The sequence below is a fragment of the Strix aluco genome, chromosome 5 (genome assembly GCF_031877795.1).
Source record: "Strix aluco isolate bStrAlu1 chromosome 5, bStrAlu1.hap1, whole genome shotgun sequence".
Taxonomy (NCBI): domain Eukaryota; kingdom Metazoa; phylum Chordata; class Aves; order Strigiformes; family Strigidae; genus Strix; species Strix aluco.
Window position 1 is genome coordinate 49,177,295 of NC_133935.1, and position 15,464 is coordinate 49,192,758.

The following is a 15,464-nucleotide window of genomic DNA, read 5'->3' on the forward strand; positions in this document are numbered from 1 at the left end:
TTCCCATTCTCCTTTCATAACATATTTATGATGTAAGGACAAGCTAAGGCACTTCTGGATGCATTGTGTGTAACCCGATGAATCTTAGAGGAGTGAAGAGCTTGTTGCAAGTTCTGATCCTCTTCCAGTCCAAACAGTCTGCCTCAGAGTCAAAAGAAAACAATGTGGTCAGCCTCTCTTGCTCTCTTCATATCCCTAGTGCTGCTAAATGGGTAACTTAAAAAGGCACATGTCATTCTAGTCAGTCATGCCTCAGCTAATCCATTTGGGTATAGAGTACCTGTCCCCTCCTTTCCAACTTTCAAATAACTTTGCTTTCTTAGTCATTTGTGGTATCCCTGTGTGGTCATGAAAGCTAAATATTTGGTCCCCATTAACTCAGTCCTGTTATTTCCTCTCTCTGTCTGCTGAATGACCAGTTTTTCAGTTTCCATTTCACAAGTTAGGAGTTCCTCACCCCGTTGTTCCCTGTGGTTGGGGAGGTAAGGACAGAGATTCCAGCCTTGTCTTCACAAAGTAGCTTGGACTAAGACCTAAAGTTTGGGAAATGGTTGAGATAAATAGTTAGCAGCTTGGACTTCTTACTGACATGCAACGAGACTTTGAGTAAATCTCTTATCTTTGGTGTGTTTCAGATGATCTGTCTTTAAAGCAGTCCATTCTCAGTGATCTGTGATTTTAGGCTAACTTATATTATGATTACAGAGGCAGTTTAGATCTGGCCAGGCTCAGTGTTGCATAGACACTTAGTGTTGCATAGACAGCCATCTAGAGTAAGTTTGTCTCTCAGGAAACTCAGCCAATTTTGTAAATTTTGTACACTGAACTATTTAATCCCACCAGACTGAGGCTTGCTCTGCACAAAGGCAACTTGGGTGTCCAAGCACCCCATGGCTCAAGGTGCCCTTGCATGAAGCCAGCCTCAGTTTAGCAAGTCTGGCACTAAGCTTGAGGTATTAAGTCCAGCTGGACCTGAACTAACTCCTGCAGAGCCCTGAATACAACTGCACTGTACTCCTCAGCCAGCTCTGAGCATCCCTGCAATGTGGAGTGTGGACAAAAGGTGACACTTGTATGGTCCTGAAGGAATCAACATACTTCAGATGGGCATATTAGCATTGATATGGCACCAGCCATCCTGGATGACTTCACAGCAAACCATTCAAAGGCCTTGGCACCAAGTGGCACAGTACCATATTGCCTGCAGTTTTCCATTAGCTGGGTTATTTCAGGCCTTTATTCCTCTCCTCCTCTCCCATAGCTCTGGATAATGGCAAGCTGGCCACAGCATGAAAGCAATGATTTTGCCATAACTGTATGCATTATCAGACCCTGTAACTTTTATGGTTATTTAATGCAGTCTTTCAGTTTTTGTCCACCCTTTTTTGGCTAGGCAGCCTGCATTTCAGGATCCTAGCCACGGAGCACAATGAAATTACCAGTTAACTCGTCCCTGTAATAAGCTGCACTTAAGAGTCCTGTCTGTGGGATATGCGGAAGGGATGGGCCAGAGAGCTGGAAATAGGACTTCATGCACACAAAGAACCACAATAACAAGCATACAATGTCACTGTTTAGACAGTTAAACTCGGTAGCATGCACATAAAAGAAAAAACAGAAGTCATCAGTCTTGATAAAGCTGGTTCCCACCAAAACATGCAGTGAATTATCTGTGTTTTTTTCCAAAAAGGAATACCAAGACTAAACATGAAAGTGTTTTCACATAAAAGTTGTAATTGTAAAGTATTACATTAAAAATAAAATCAGTGAAATGACTAAAGAGGACTTTGAAAATTTGTCTTCTTTTGTCTACTCTCAATCAGATTTGAAAAGTTTCCAGCACTGTGTTCTTCCTTTTAGATGGTGCAGTACCTTGGCAGCATTTCCTGAAGGCTTTTCATGACCTCCTACCATAATTGCTTTGAAACCTACAGCAATCTCTGTAGAGTCTTCTTAAAAGAATATTAAAAAAGTTAGTAATGCAACTATTTTTACATAGACTTAAAAATGGAAGGATCACATTTCTGATGTGTTTGAGTGCCAGAGATCTGATTTTTAGATCTACTATGATTTTCTCCTTGTATTGTTTTTTTTTTTTTTTTTTTAATTTCTGCTTAAAAATATAATAGGTGTACCAAATTGCATAACTATATCAATATTTCAAAAGCTACCAAATCTTGCACATGCTAAAAAGGAAACTTAACAGTCTTTGCTAATCTCTAATGCAAGATGTATCCATTATTTATGAAGGCAGCAGACAAAGGGGGACTGCTCTTGAATGGAATCCTAAATACTACATGAGAGAAGCCCTGGGCAGCTACACAGCACAAGGTTCCTTGTTATTAAAGCTACTGACCAGTCTCTTGGGAGATTAAGTCTGAAAGTTAGTATCCAGCAAACTTTACACTAATTGAGTGTGAACTGGACTGAGTTTTGTAAAAGAAGGAAAGAATGAAGATATGATCCTGCTATCCAAGCATCATTCTGTACCAGCACCGATCGAGTTACAGCAGGTCAGCACTTTCTTCCTCTCATCTCAGATTTTCTGCATCTCTTTTTTTCATATGTGAGGAAGGCAAATGACCTTCAGTAGTGGGACACTGTGGTGGAGGCCCTTACATGGCAGTTAGGGGAACTCCACATCTATATCCAACAGTACCTGCAACTTTCCTTCCCTCTGGATGTGTAATCACTTATACTAGTGTATGTGATACTAGCCTTAATGCCTATTAATGCTTGCAAATGACACAGTGAGGCCAAATTGCAATTTCCTGAAAGCTGAGCTTAATAGACCCTTAAATACTATTTGTTTCTACTGTGGCTGATGAAGCTTTTCCATATTGATATTCCATAGTGAGTTGGAGAGGCAGGATCTGACAAGGGTGACATCTTTTTCTCATCCATACAGAACCCATTTTTGGATATCCCACTTCAGAAGAGGGAGGGACTAATGGCAGAGTTTCATGAGAAAATCAACAAGAATGATCAGAGCTCAAAAAATAATCATGAGGGCACAGACTGAGGAAAGGCAGGAGGAACCAAGGTTATTTTCTGTGGAGAAATGAAGAGAGGAATGACATGATGTCAGCCTTCAAACGTGTTTTTTGAGACACATCGAGGCCTGCCAGACGGAGGACAGGAAATTGCCTGACCTCTGTGTTCATGTTGGATAAGACCAGAAAAAAATGTGCTAAGGGGGATAATGCAAGTGCAACCCGCAGTTTGGGTATTAGTGAAGATTTTTAATGGTAAAGATAGTGAAGGACTAGACTATATTTCCTAGGAAGCAGACCTTTTAAGTTTTAGAGATCTTTAAGATGAAGCTGGAGAAGCATCTGTTGGAAGTGACATAGGTATGGTCCACCCTACTGCAGGGAATGGGTTGGACTAGAGGACCTCCTGAGGTCCCTTCCTGCCTGCTATTTGTGAGTCAATTGCTATATATAAAGATTTCCAGGGTATTTCAGATGGAAATATATTAAAAAATTCTGAGACATAACTGAAACTATTCTTCTTATAGCTCTTTTTTGTGCTGAATTTTCTTCTGTAATCAACACATCAGGCACAAAACATCCACAAAGCCCTGAAACAGCTGAATGAGGGCCCAATGTGAGGACAGCAAGAGGTACCATGCTACACCACTGAAAATGGTGAGAAACCTTTCAAAACGTTGTGAGAAGGACGAGACTGGTGTCAGCCGAAACAAGAGCTCTTTTATGGATCTGAATCATCTGTTCCTTTCTTTCTTGCCGTGCTACGTTCTGTAAAAATAATTAAAAAAAACACAAGAAGAAAAGCACAAATGTAATGGAAAATGTTTTCATCTCCCTGAGGTTTTGATATGTTCAAACTTTTTAAGAACTGGGGAATAGTTTTCCTCAGGGAAACTGTTTTCACCATTTTCCCCTTGTCTCATTTACTAAAAAACCCAGTGCTTTGAACTTAAAAGGAATCACACAGAAATGATGGTTTTATGAACATGACAAGGAGAATGGTGCCTGATAATTTTTTTCCTTTAGAAGTATGTTCAGGTTTTCTCGTTGTGAATTTAGGCATGCTAAATTCTCCATTCTTTGGTTTAACTACATACAGAAAATGATGCCTTTATAGTTTACATCAACATAAAAGATAAGCCTGTTCCTTGTGATCCAAGCAGAATGATTCTGTATGTCAGAGCTTTACAAGGAGTTTAACTTCAGGAGAGCAAGTTCTTAAAGGTGAACTACAAAGCACAGAGAAACTATGCTTTCGTGCCCTGTAGTGAGCTAAAGAGGGAATGGTGGGATGTAGACTATATTCTGGGGAGCACTGAAGAAGCCACAGGATAATTCTGTTTTCTCCTTCCTCATCATATACTATTTTATTCTCCTTCTCCCCTATGCTTTCTCCACATTCTGTAACCCCCATGAAGGGTGTAACACTTGCTCTGTGCAAGTGCTGCATGGTTTGGGCTGGGGTTTTTACCCCGACAGAGCAGTTCACCTTCAAACAATTCTTGAAAGCGAGTTTCAGATGGCCTCAGGCATTTTGGCTTGAAATTTAGAATACCTTTTGAAAAAAAGTGAGTATATTAGTTTCATTGCTAAACTCAATTATGTTTTCAAATACACTGGACTTTTCTTCAGGGCTATTTTTGTTGTTGTTTGTAATTTGCATATCTTTGTCCCTACCTTTAGATTCGAAGACCAAAAAGGCTTAGAATCATAAAGCAACTGAAGATGTTGTTTGGTACGTTCCCTTTTTTTTCTTTTTTTGCACCTTAGGTTGATAGCACTACATCGACTTCGCGTCTTGCTTATTATTGCGTGAAAAATTCAAATTAAAGAAATCAGACAGTTGTAAATTGCTGGCATATGTAGTAGCAAATTAAAGAGCAGGCATCAACAGAAATAAAAGCCTGAAATGAATTGGAGTTCTGAGGATGCACTGGGAAACTGAAGAAAGACATCAAAGCCAGCAGAAAAAAAATTAACAACTTAGCAAGGAAAACTGGCTTTTAAGAAAAGACATTGGATTCAGCAAAGTGCTGCATGGCCCATAGAGGATAAAAATAATGAAGAAGAACAGCAGGGACCGCAGTAAAAATGGTTGGAAATGAATACACCCTGGAAAGTAGTTGGTACAGTCTTTGCCAACAAAACTGATAGCAATTAAGCAATAATAAATGCTCAGGAATTGTCTGAAGATGCGATGATTTGCTGTTTAATGTTGTTATAATGTTGCTTACATGTCAGAGAACAACTGGCCTTTTAAGCTAGTCAGATCACAAGATTCATGAAACAGCTTTTAGAGCTAAATCACAAGGAATCCCCCGGTAGTTTTTAATACTTAGTTATATGACAGCCTAGAGGGTCGGAAAAAAATGAGTGTAAGGCATTAGTAAAATTATGTCAGGGATTATCTTGTAACCCTGACTTATGCTTTTAGTCCTATTACCATTATGGGATGCAAGTATCAAGTGTGTGTTTGAGGGACTCTCATTCATCATATGCTAAAGCAAAACCTGTTTCCCCAGCTGTAGATCATTTTGCCATATACTCTTCCGTGTGGATTTGGACTCCTGTTCAATTCCAAGAACTGTTATTGCCACTGTGATGGTGATGAATTAGGTGAGGATTAATTCCAAATTACATGTATCACCAGCAGCAGCACCTGTAACACCCTTGCACAAGTTTGTGAGCCTAATTCTGATCCCACTTAGCCTAATTTTATTCCAGTGAACTTCAGCAGAGTGACTCCTGGTTTGCTGCCATATAAGGGAGATCAAACCCAATATGACTCAGCCTGTCGCTTGCCAGTCTATTCTAAGTAAGACTATAATAAGAACTTCCACAAAGGAACCTTATTTTCCTAATATGCAAAAAAGAAAAAAGAGTAGGAAAAGTGTGTCTTTATAGACATTTGTTCCACTTTTTTTGGCTTTTGAAATGGATATGTCTACACAGACTATAAATATTTGCTCAAGGCAGATTTGGCATACCTATGAGCTACCTGTGTTAATTTTAATATACTTCATGCTGGTAACAGCAACAGTAAAGATATGACATCACAGGCTAGCAACTGGAGTACAAGAAGCCTGGGCACGCACAGTAGTCACTTGCCCATGCTTTTTGTTATGCTTGCTCACTAGCTTAACACTAGTCTGGGTGTGCTTACCCATTGTAAAATCATTTTGCCTGGCACATAGAAACACACCTGAAGAGTATGTTCTGGTATGAGGGATGCAATTATCTGGTTCTTGGAGTCACTGAAAACCAGTCATTTCTGAATGGGCCCCTAATCAGGAGACAGAGTGACTTTGTACTTGAGGAAAGCACTCCTAGAACATGATTATCCTCACATTATGCCTCAGAGAAGCATTATTTTGTTACCCCAAATTTGATAGCAAAGACACAGTGTTTGTAATATTTTATTCTTGGAAAATCTTATTAATACTATTGGAAAGACAGGCTTTAAAATAACTTCCACAGTGGCTGCAGCTATGGGGCTATACCCAGAAAATGCCTTAGGCATACAACTTTACCCATATGAGACAGGTTTGCTCATGTGACTGCTGATATTGCATGCATTTCACAGCAGTATGCCCTGTAACTGGAGTGTGCTCTACAAGGTCACGCTATTTGCCTTGCATGCTGCTTTTAACACAAAACCACTTCGAATGTTAGAGGATGCTCATCATTCTGAAAGTTATACATTATCCTGTAGAATATTAATCAAGTTATATGTATGTATATTTTCCTCATCTGAGAAGATTATTACAGCTATTGCCTTAAGGAGTCTCTAAGGCCACTGTTCCCTTTGCTCAAATTCCTCATTGAAACATACATCTTTTGGGAGGCCAGTAAGAAGCCAGTCTATGCATAATAGCAAGTAAAAGAGATTTGGGGAATACATAGTGGACCAGCCATCTACATAAATCATAAGCTTATACTTCTTTGCTCTTCCTCTATTGCTTCCCTTTTTTGAGCTAAGGGACTATGAGTAAAACCTTGGCTTCACTGAATAAAGAATTAAAAACAATTTTAAAAAGATGTGGCCAGTTTTAACTGGATCTTTTTGGCCAGCCATAGGAAAAATGGCAAATGCACCATGAAGATTAGTTAGAACTTGGAGAAGAATGCCATGCACTTCTAGCCCCAGGCTGCCCAAACTCTGAGCCCTGGGTCAGACAAAGGGTACGGTTTTATAGTGTTATGTTCAGAAGCCTTATTTCTGCTGTGCTTCTGTGGCTTTTTAATATGCTTTGTGGATAAGCAAAAATTTCAGAATTATTTTCTCCTCATTCAGAATTTGCAGTCTCTGGTCTGTTTTTGGTTTAAGTTCTTCCTTTGGACGTTTCACCATAGGGTCCCAGAGTCAGATTCCTGTCATGAAAGTGTCAAAGCTTACTCCATTCTTAATTTCTCCTCCAGGACTTCCACGTTCGTCCCTAGACAAAATGTAGGACTGAGAACCTGCCCAGGTTCCCCCACCTGGTGCTGTAGGGTCTTCTGTGTGTGGCTCCACCATCTGGTAGCTGCTCCTCAGAGCAGTACTGGCAATAACTATCCTGTTGTGATATCGCCCTAAGGTATGTGATGGATGGGAGGAAGTGTGGAAAGCAGCAAAAGTGTGAGGAGTTTGTGAGTAAGGGGGAGTGACCCTGAAGGTTGGCAGTGTGTCTTTGCTTGAGTCACCTCCCTGGACCAATGGTGGAGTTACTGGGGACCCTGAATGTTTTTTGTCTAACCATGTCTGTAAAGTGGTAATTGATAGTTCACCAACAGACCGTACAGAGCTACGCCCTAGGGTTGGATAGGGGCTTCTCTGGGTCTGGTACTATTCAATGTGTTCGTTAACAACTCAGATGATGAAACAGCTTAGTAAATTTGAAGAGAATAGCATTTGAGGATGGACCGTACACTGGAGCATGAGAATTTTAAAATAATTTTGATATATTGGAGATGCAGGAGAAAAAATAAATCCTTTAAAGAATGTAAGTGTAAAGTATGTCAGACGAGAAGAAATGGGCTTCTTGGTAACAGCAATTTGGTAACAATCTTGCTGTTACCAAATCTCGGACAGAGATTTGAAAACATTCCTGATGGTGACACCCCTTCACATATGGCATAAAGGGGTTCTGCTGGCCAAAGGCCTAAAGAAACAGAGAAGAAGACTTGAGGAGCAGCATTCAAGTAGCTAGCTTAGCCCTTTCATTTCTCAGGCTCTTCCTCTTTCCTCCATACTCCTTTAGAGGATGCAGCCAGGCAGTGTCACAGCTGGTGTTAGTCACCAACGTGCCGGAGAGCCCTGCCCCAAACCACCTCAGCTTTGTTACATCCTAGAGAAAGGCTCAAAGAGGGAGGGAAACTCTTCTCTCTAATTCCTGGTGTGAATTTGTGAACCACAGAAGTTCTGACATCTAAGCAAAATTTAGGAAATATGCTTTAGGATTTTGTCCGTTCTTCCTCCTGTCTTTCACTTTAGCGGGTTTGGGAGTGACTGAGCTGTAGCTGATCATGATCAGCACAAACATTCCTGTAAGGAAGGTCTTTGCAGACCTTGGGTTGTCTCCAAGGCCAGCTACCCAATAGACCCAGTCCTGTGATGACTATGAGACTGCTGGAGGCTGGGCACAGTTGTTCAGATGACAGTTTCTTTTCCTTCAAACTTTCCCATTACAAGGTGGGTTACCATGTAGTATACTAACAAAGTGTGCTGTCTGAGTAGCCTAAGCAAGTGGCCCTACATCTTGATTTGGGAGCTTACCTGAAAAGACGGAGTGGGGATTATATCTCCTGTGGTGAGGCTCAATAGTTTTAAGGTCTAAAGCTTTTGGCACAGTGGCTAAAAAAAATTAATCATTTAGAGGTCCAGGCCTGAGTGAAGAGAGAAAAATAGGAACAATAATGTTTTGGGAATCTTCATGGCTATAACATGAGTCATATGATGACATGATCCCCTGGTAAAAGTCTTTTTCCCAGCTTCCTCTTCCTGTCCATTACCACACATGTATACACACACACATGCATACACAGAGTGCACAGTGCAAGAAGGGTTTCTCTCATCCTGTCTGGCTTTTGCTGTGTCCTTGGGTGCCCTGACCCCATTGTTCCTCGGTTTAGCCCTGAGCACACGCAGGATGGGAAGATGTAGGGGAGCACACAGGCCTTGCCAGGGTGCCTTGGCTGCCGGCAGACCTTGAGGAGGAGAGGCATCACGTTTGTCTCCAGCTGTTCCTGAGCTAAATAAAAATAGAAGTTGTGTCATCTAACATCCTGGTATTTATATTTCAGGAGGCAGAGCTTAATTTCTTCATTAACCTGAGTAAATAATTGAAATTGTCCCAAACACTTCAAGGGAAAAAGCATTAAAAAATTAACAGTGTATGGGAACAAGACTAAGTTAAAAAATATGAAAATACTTATGTGCATTGCTGTTTGTTGTAGTTGCTGTATTGTCTGCCCCTTATTAACTGAAAGGAACATTTTCCCTTCTTCTAAGTCTATATTGTTTTATGTTTATTATGTCTTGTCACTTTGTGGCACATCCAGCTAGATTTGCTAGAATTATTAGTAATTACTTGTCTGAGCTAAATGAAAGTGCTAATGAAGTCAAGACCCCTCTGGGGGTAGGGTCTGGGCTTCCATTCCTATGCAGGCATAGCTGAATTTTTGGGAAGAAAGCTAACACTATCTCCACAAAAACACTTCTCTCAAGTGATAATACACCATATCATCTCCCTCAGCAAATAGTAACAAGTGCTACAGAGCAGTAAGCAATTTGTGAAATGTTGAGGAAGAAAAATAAAATTGCTGCAAACTACCCAAAGGCTATGGAGCTTAACTCAGCATGTGGCTGAACTGAAGGCAGAGCTATTTTAAATAATTGATAGTGCTGTAAATGTACATGATGTGGTACTGGAAGAGGTCAGTGCCTAACACGTAATAAGCCCTTGCCCTGAAGGGTTTATGGTCTGATAGTGCAAATGGAGGAAAGCCCTGGTACCTCATCAGAGGAAGGGGTCGTAGACAGTTGCATGGCCTTTGGAGCACAGATGTCTCAAGGAGCGTGGGGTGCAAATTCAGAAATTAATCCAGTAGCTAGAAAGGAGTGAGGAGGATTGGCAGAAGGTCAGATGCAGTTTGGAGGAGGCAACCAGACAATTCAGAGCTGTGCCATTTTAAGTAGGCTGACTAAGACACGTTGGTGATTCAGTGGTGATGCTGGCATGCCAGCAGAGCTTTGGGAGCTCATGTGAAACAAGATCGGATGCTCTGAACCCAAGGTCTGGCATGATTGGTGCAGATGAGGAATCCTGTGGCTGAGACTTCCTCAGCTCAGATGTAGGGAGCTTAAGGCAGTGGGTGGAAGGCTCTGAAGATGACACTGGTTATCTGAAGTATTAGGATGCAGGGACTATTAAGTCACTGGAGCAAGCAGCTTTGTTGATATTTCCTACCATTACCCCTGGATGCGGTTCAGCGCGACCTGTGAGACCTAGTCCAGAGGGAAACAGCAACACCCAGAAAGTTCTGTAGAATAGCCTCATCCTTCTGGAGCTGTGTAGACACAGCCCCCGTTATTGCCATTGCCCTACAAATGGATTGATCTTGGGCAGCATCACAGGTCTGGAGAGCTGTCTTCTGTACTCTGAGGGCAAGAATTTGGCCCAAAGCGTGCCAAATCTGAACCAGAAAGACATTTTTCCTCCTGATTCTCTCCTGCCTCTGATCTCGCTTCTGCTGGCTCTCACAGCATGGGACACTGACTGACTGTATCGAAGCCTCAGGGGGTAGGGAGATTGGTGCCAGTGAGACAGCTGGTTGCCATTACATTATTTACTCCTTACCCTGGAACATAAAAATAATAATGAAATGAATGTTAAAGATGGAGATAACAGCAAGCAAAGAAGATCTTTTTAAACCTGACAGGTTCAGCTCTAACATATTTGCATCTTAAACATCTGCCTATGTGTAAAGAATTTTCATGCATTTCGATGCACAGAATCAAAACCTCAGTGCAATAGTCAACAAATGCCATAAGCATTTTCTGATACAACTAACTCATAGTATGTTAAGTAATTTATCAATATTTTAAGAAGAGGTACTTTTGGTAAAAAACCCACTTTCTTCTTTTCCCCATTTAGCACAGATTTTTTGAGGATAGATCCTAACACCAATTTTTAAACAGAATTCCCCATTGCTTTCCATAGTATCCCAGTTCTGAAAAGTGGCGTGGTACCACCATATGTTAGCTTCTTAAAAATGTTGTATTTAACCAAGCAACAAGAAGTCAATTTTGTGATACAGAACAAATGTAAAGACATATGGTGAGTAGACCTGCCTGGGGAACACCAAACTTTCTGGTTTACAGAACAAAAATGTCTCAGTATTTTCACTGCCTACTCCAGAGTCTGCTTCCAAGAGAGCCTGTAAAATCAAGAAGATATATGGGGCAGAATTCATCTCACCTAACTTGAGTCATCTACAAGTCAGACATCTACATGTGAGCTAGGCACCTTGGCCTATCTTTACTGTCAGCAGAGAGAAAGGCACTTTAAAAGGGCTTGATTTATTAGGTCCATTTTAGATGTCTAGTTTGGGATAAGATTAACCGCTTTTTTAGAAGGGTCTGTTTCTCCCATTGGGATTGACTATGCAGAAAGCTTAGATGACTAATCTAGATGAAAACATCCCCAATGTGGACATGAATGTTCAGAAGAACCCCACCCACAGGTAAGATTTCTGGGCCTAGAGGGTGCTGAGAATGTCCAAAAGTGCAGATGTGTGGTATGAATTCCACACACAGTTTGGAGGTTTCATTCTTGTGGGAAAAAAAATTGCCCTGATCATCCAAAATATTTTCTGAAAATCTAATTTTGATTGAAATATTTCATTGAATTTTTATCACAGTATTCTCTCTCTTTTTAAAAATAGACAAGAAATAGGCAAAGTTGATGCAGTTTTGCAGTGTTTGGTAGAACTTGGTCCTCTGATGGAATATAGTCCCCTGTGGGTTTCTCTAACACACTGTACTTTTCAATGTCAGGCCTCACTGTTTCAGAAACATTCATATTACTTCTTGAACTTTGCAAGATACTGTAATGACAAGATGAAATATGTGTAGCATGAGCTAACTTTGGGAAAGCTTGGAAAATGTACTTACAAGGTATATTATACCTTTGCCAGCATAACATTTTATGACATAGACTCAGTTGCTAAATTAGAAACTCTTTATTCTGTTAAAATGTCACAACAATTTCTATCCTTGAGCTTCATTCTTTGCAGCACACTCAGACATGCACATTGTTTTGCTGCTGTTGTTCTTCTTATGATGGTGACGGAAGTCTAGCATTCTTGGTAAAGAGGAATGAAGGACTTGTCTGGAGCCAAAAATAACTAATGAGGAAGCAAGGAGGAGGTTGATAATACCTTCCCCCTGCGGGGAACCAGCACAGGCACAACAGTGGCTTAAGCTGATGTCCTTTGCTTTATTAAACTGCTTAGCTCTACCTCTCTTCTTTAAGGTCTGCCAACTTAGATTTTACTTTTTCAGATAGTGAGGGAATGTTAGGTACTCTGTGCCTTCCTCTTCACAAGTGATGATGTGCTTTGCGTTTCTGAAATTGTATTTCAGCAGATCAGGGAGGAAGAAGCCACAATATTGATTTGGAAAACTGTATTACATTATTGGCAGCTCCTCTCTTTTTGGCTTAATTATAAAAAGCAGTCATGAATGCAGATCTGTTCTTGTGTCTGTTGAAAACTGAAACCTCACTGAAAGGAAAATTAAAGCCCTGATTGCTTAGGCGGTCAATGGAATATCCATTTAAAACTATATTTCTTGTACTAAGAGAAATTTTATAAAATAAATGCAAATACAAAATATTACACTTTCAAATAAGATGCGTATCAACAAATATTAATAGTTCAGTATAAAAGTTTCAGGGAGGCAAAAGCATCTGCAAGTGAGAAAACAGAGTTGATGTGCTAAAGGCACAAAGATAAGGCTCACACCTGCTAAATTTCTTTGCACAGGAATTTCCCACTGTCTCAGCACGATTTCAGCACGAGGACTGTGGGTGAGGTGTCTAGATTGTGTGTGTTCCCTGAAATGCTCTTTCTTGTAGCTAACTTTATATAAATGGATTATGTGGTTTACTTTTCTGCTTTCATGGGATCCCTGTGAGCATTGAGAAACTCAAAACACTGAGTGTCTTGTCTAATGATTTTTTGCATTCACTCGGAGTCATAAGCATGAAACCCTGTACTGTTCAACATCAGCAGAATCTCTTTCCCATTTAAAGTAACTTTAATATTCCCTTTTAAATTCTAGGTGAAACTTCAGAGTTTTGAAGTCAGGAAAACAATCCACAATCTATCTACACACTGCATATACTAACATACAAGCTAAACAAACATAAGGAAATGACAAAGCAGCAGCCCTTCAACATATGAGCAGAATGATTATCTAGGAGGTTATTTTTAAGTATGAAAAACCTTTATCTGTCCCTAAAGTTCCCAGTTGTTTAGAGAAACGTTTTCTGATGCTGCTGGCTTTCTTCTGATGCTGTCTGTGCTCTCTTCCGGACAATCCATGTGACATTCAGAAATGTGTACTCATGACTAAGCTGCCTGCTGACTACTTCTGACACACATGATTCTTCAACTTAACAAATTCAGCAATAAAAATATAGCAAAGCAAGTAAAAATCTCACAGTGAACTCTTTAGCCCCAGATATGAATAATTCAGATTTAGTTGAGAAAAGAACTGATTTAATTCTCATAGAATCAACCACAAATAAAACACAAATGTAAATATTTACTTGAAAAATGGCGGCTCTGCTAGGAGCTAAGTCAAGACTCTCACAAATGCAGGGCAGATTGTGATCTCAGTTTTCAGCGAGATTATTGCTGAAGTCAGTGTGAATACTGCGGGGAGAAAAAAGGGGCTTTCACTCTATGAAACAAATGTTGTGTGTAAGGCTGCACCCCACTGAAGCTGGAGGGCCTAACAGAGAACTTAAAAAATAGGAGCTTCTACAAATGAAAAAAAAAGTCATGAGATCATCACCTACAAGAAAGGCCTATATAAAACCAGTATGAGCCTACTGGATAACACTTTTGGAAGTGAAATATGTTTGACAGATGGAAGTAATGATAACCTTCTCCCAGCCTGGCAACAAAGGGACAGAGATGGGGAGAAAAACCCCCAAAGGACAAGGCTTGAACAAGCCCTGAGAAGAGCCTAGCACAAAGAGCTGTTCTTTGACCCACGGGCAGCAGACTGGTGACTTGTTTGGTATCTCTAGGCATGAAAATGTGTCTTTTTAAGGTGTTTGGAAGTAAAGAGATACCTAGGACCCTCTCCAAGGCTTCTTGTCAAATGAGTAAAGAAGACATCTAAGTCTGGGTAATGGCCCAGTTCAAGAAGTCATAAGAAGAATCAATCACATCATTGCTTAATATTTCAGTGAAGATAGCCTCAGACCACATGGGCCAGTAATAATGCAACGTATGCTCAGAGCTCCTGTCATCTAAGTATCTAAATGACTTTCTTAGAAATGATATAAGCTTCTCAGCAGATGAGTATTATTATTTAAAAGATGGACATGACAGTGTACATGTATGTTAAAAGAATTATACAGTTAAGCAGGCCTTTTAAAGACAGAGCCAGCACATATCCCAGCTTTCTTGACTCCCAGTCCCCTGTTGATACCAGCCGGACCATTTTCTTTCTCATCCTTTGTAACAAATAATTTAGCTGTTCGTCAATATCGTATAGCAGTGTTTTCCAAAATTTGCAGGTAAAATTCTGTGCTGCATCTCCAGGAGATGTGATATCTTGTAGGCCTGGGGGCACTCTCCTTACTGTACCCCATCAGTGGCGTGTACTGGACTTTTCAAAGGTATTGCAGCTTAAACCCATGACCACAACACAAGCAAGAGCCACCCTTGTACCTAGTGATTTTCATCTCCTCGCTGGTGCCCTTCTGAGCATTCTCCTATGGCAGTGTTGGCACAAATGTCCAGGTTTTACTACTGTCTTCAGCAGTGCTTTAACCATATTTGTTGATGCCAATTTTGTGGACCTCTTCTGTTGTGCTGTCAATACTGTATTTGGCATAAACGGACTGAAATGTGGTGAAGGATCTTGCCATCGACCACTTTTGAATCCTGAGTTTTCTCCTTTCACATATTTGTAGGTTACACATAAAGTACAATCAATAGGTCAAAAAACCATGAAGTGACTAAGCCATTTTTAAATACTACCCTTTGAAATGTTGTCTCTCCTGTAGCTAAAGCAATGCTAGGTAAATATAAGTACCTAGACACAGAATGGTGAGAGTGGGCTCCTTTTTGAGCCTTTGGATATACACTTCCAGTGAGTTCATACAAGCCACTTAAGGTGAACTAATGGGATAGAACCTGTAGTGGCCAACCTCCTGACCTATCACACTGCCCCTGCCTTCTGATGGTTAC

The 15,464-nt window shown here is 40.5% G+C and overlaps 1 long non-coding RNA gene across 3 annotated transcripts in view; it reads left to right on the forward strand.

Annotated features, from left to right (window-relative positions):
* The first annotated feature begins 3,330 nt into the window (after positions 1-3,330).
* LOC141924577 (uncharacterized) overlaps positions 3,331-15,464 on the forward strand; it is a 47,319-nt gene continuing 35,185 nt past the window's right edge. For 2 of the 3 annotated variants that reach the window (XR_012623579.1, XR_012623581.1), the window contains exons 1-2: positions 4,241-4,561; positions 4,677-4,728. This is a non-coding gene — a long non-coding RNA (uncharacterized LOC141924577). Of the gene's footprint in view, positions 3,651-4,240; positions 4,562-4,676; positions 4,729-15,464 lie in introns of those variants that run through there. The other variant, XR_012623580.1, reaches the window with a different exon arrangement.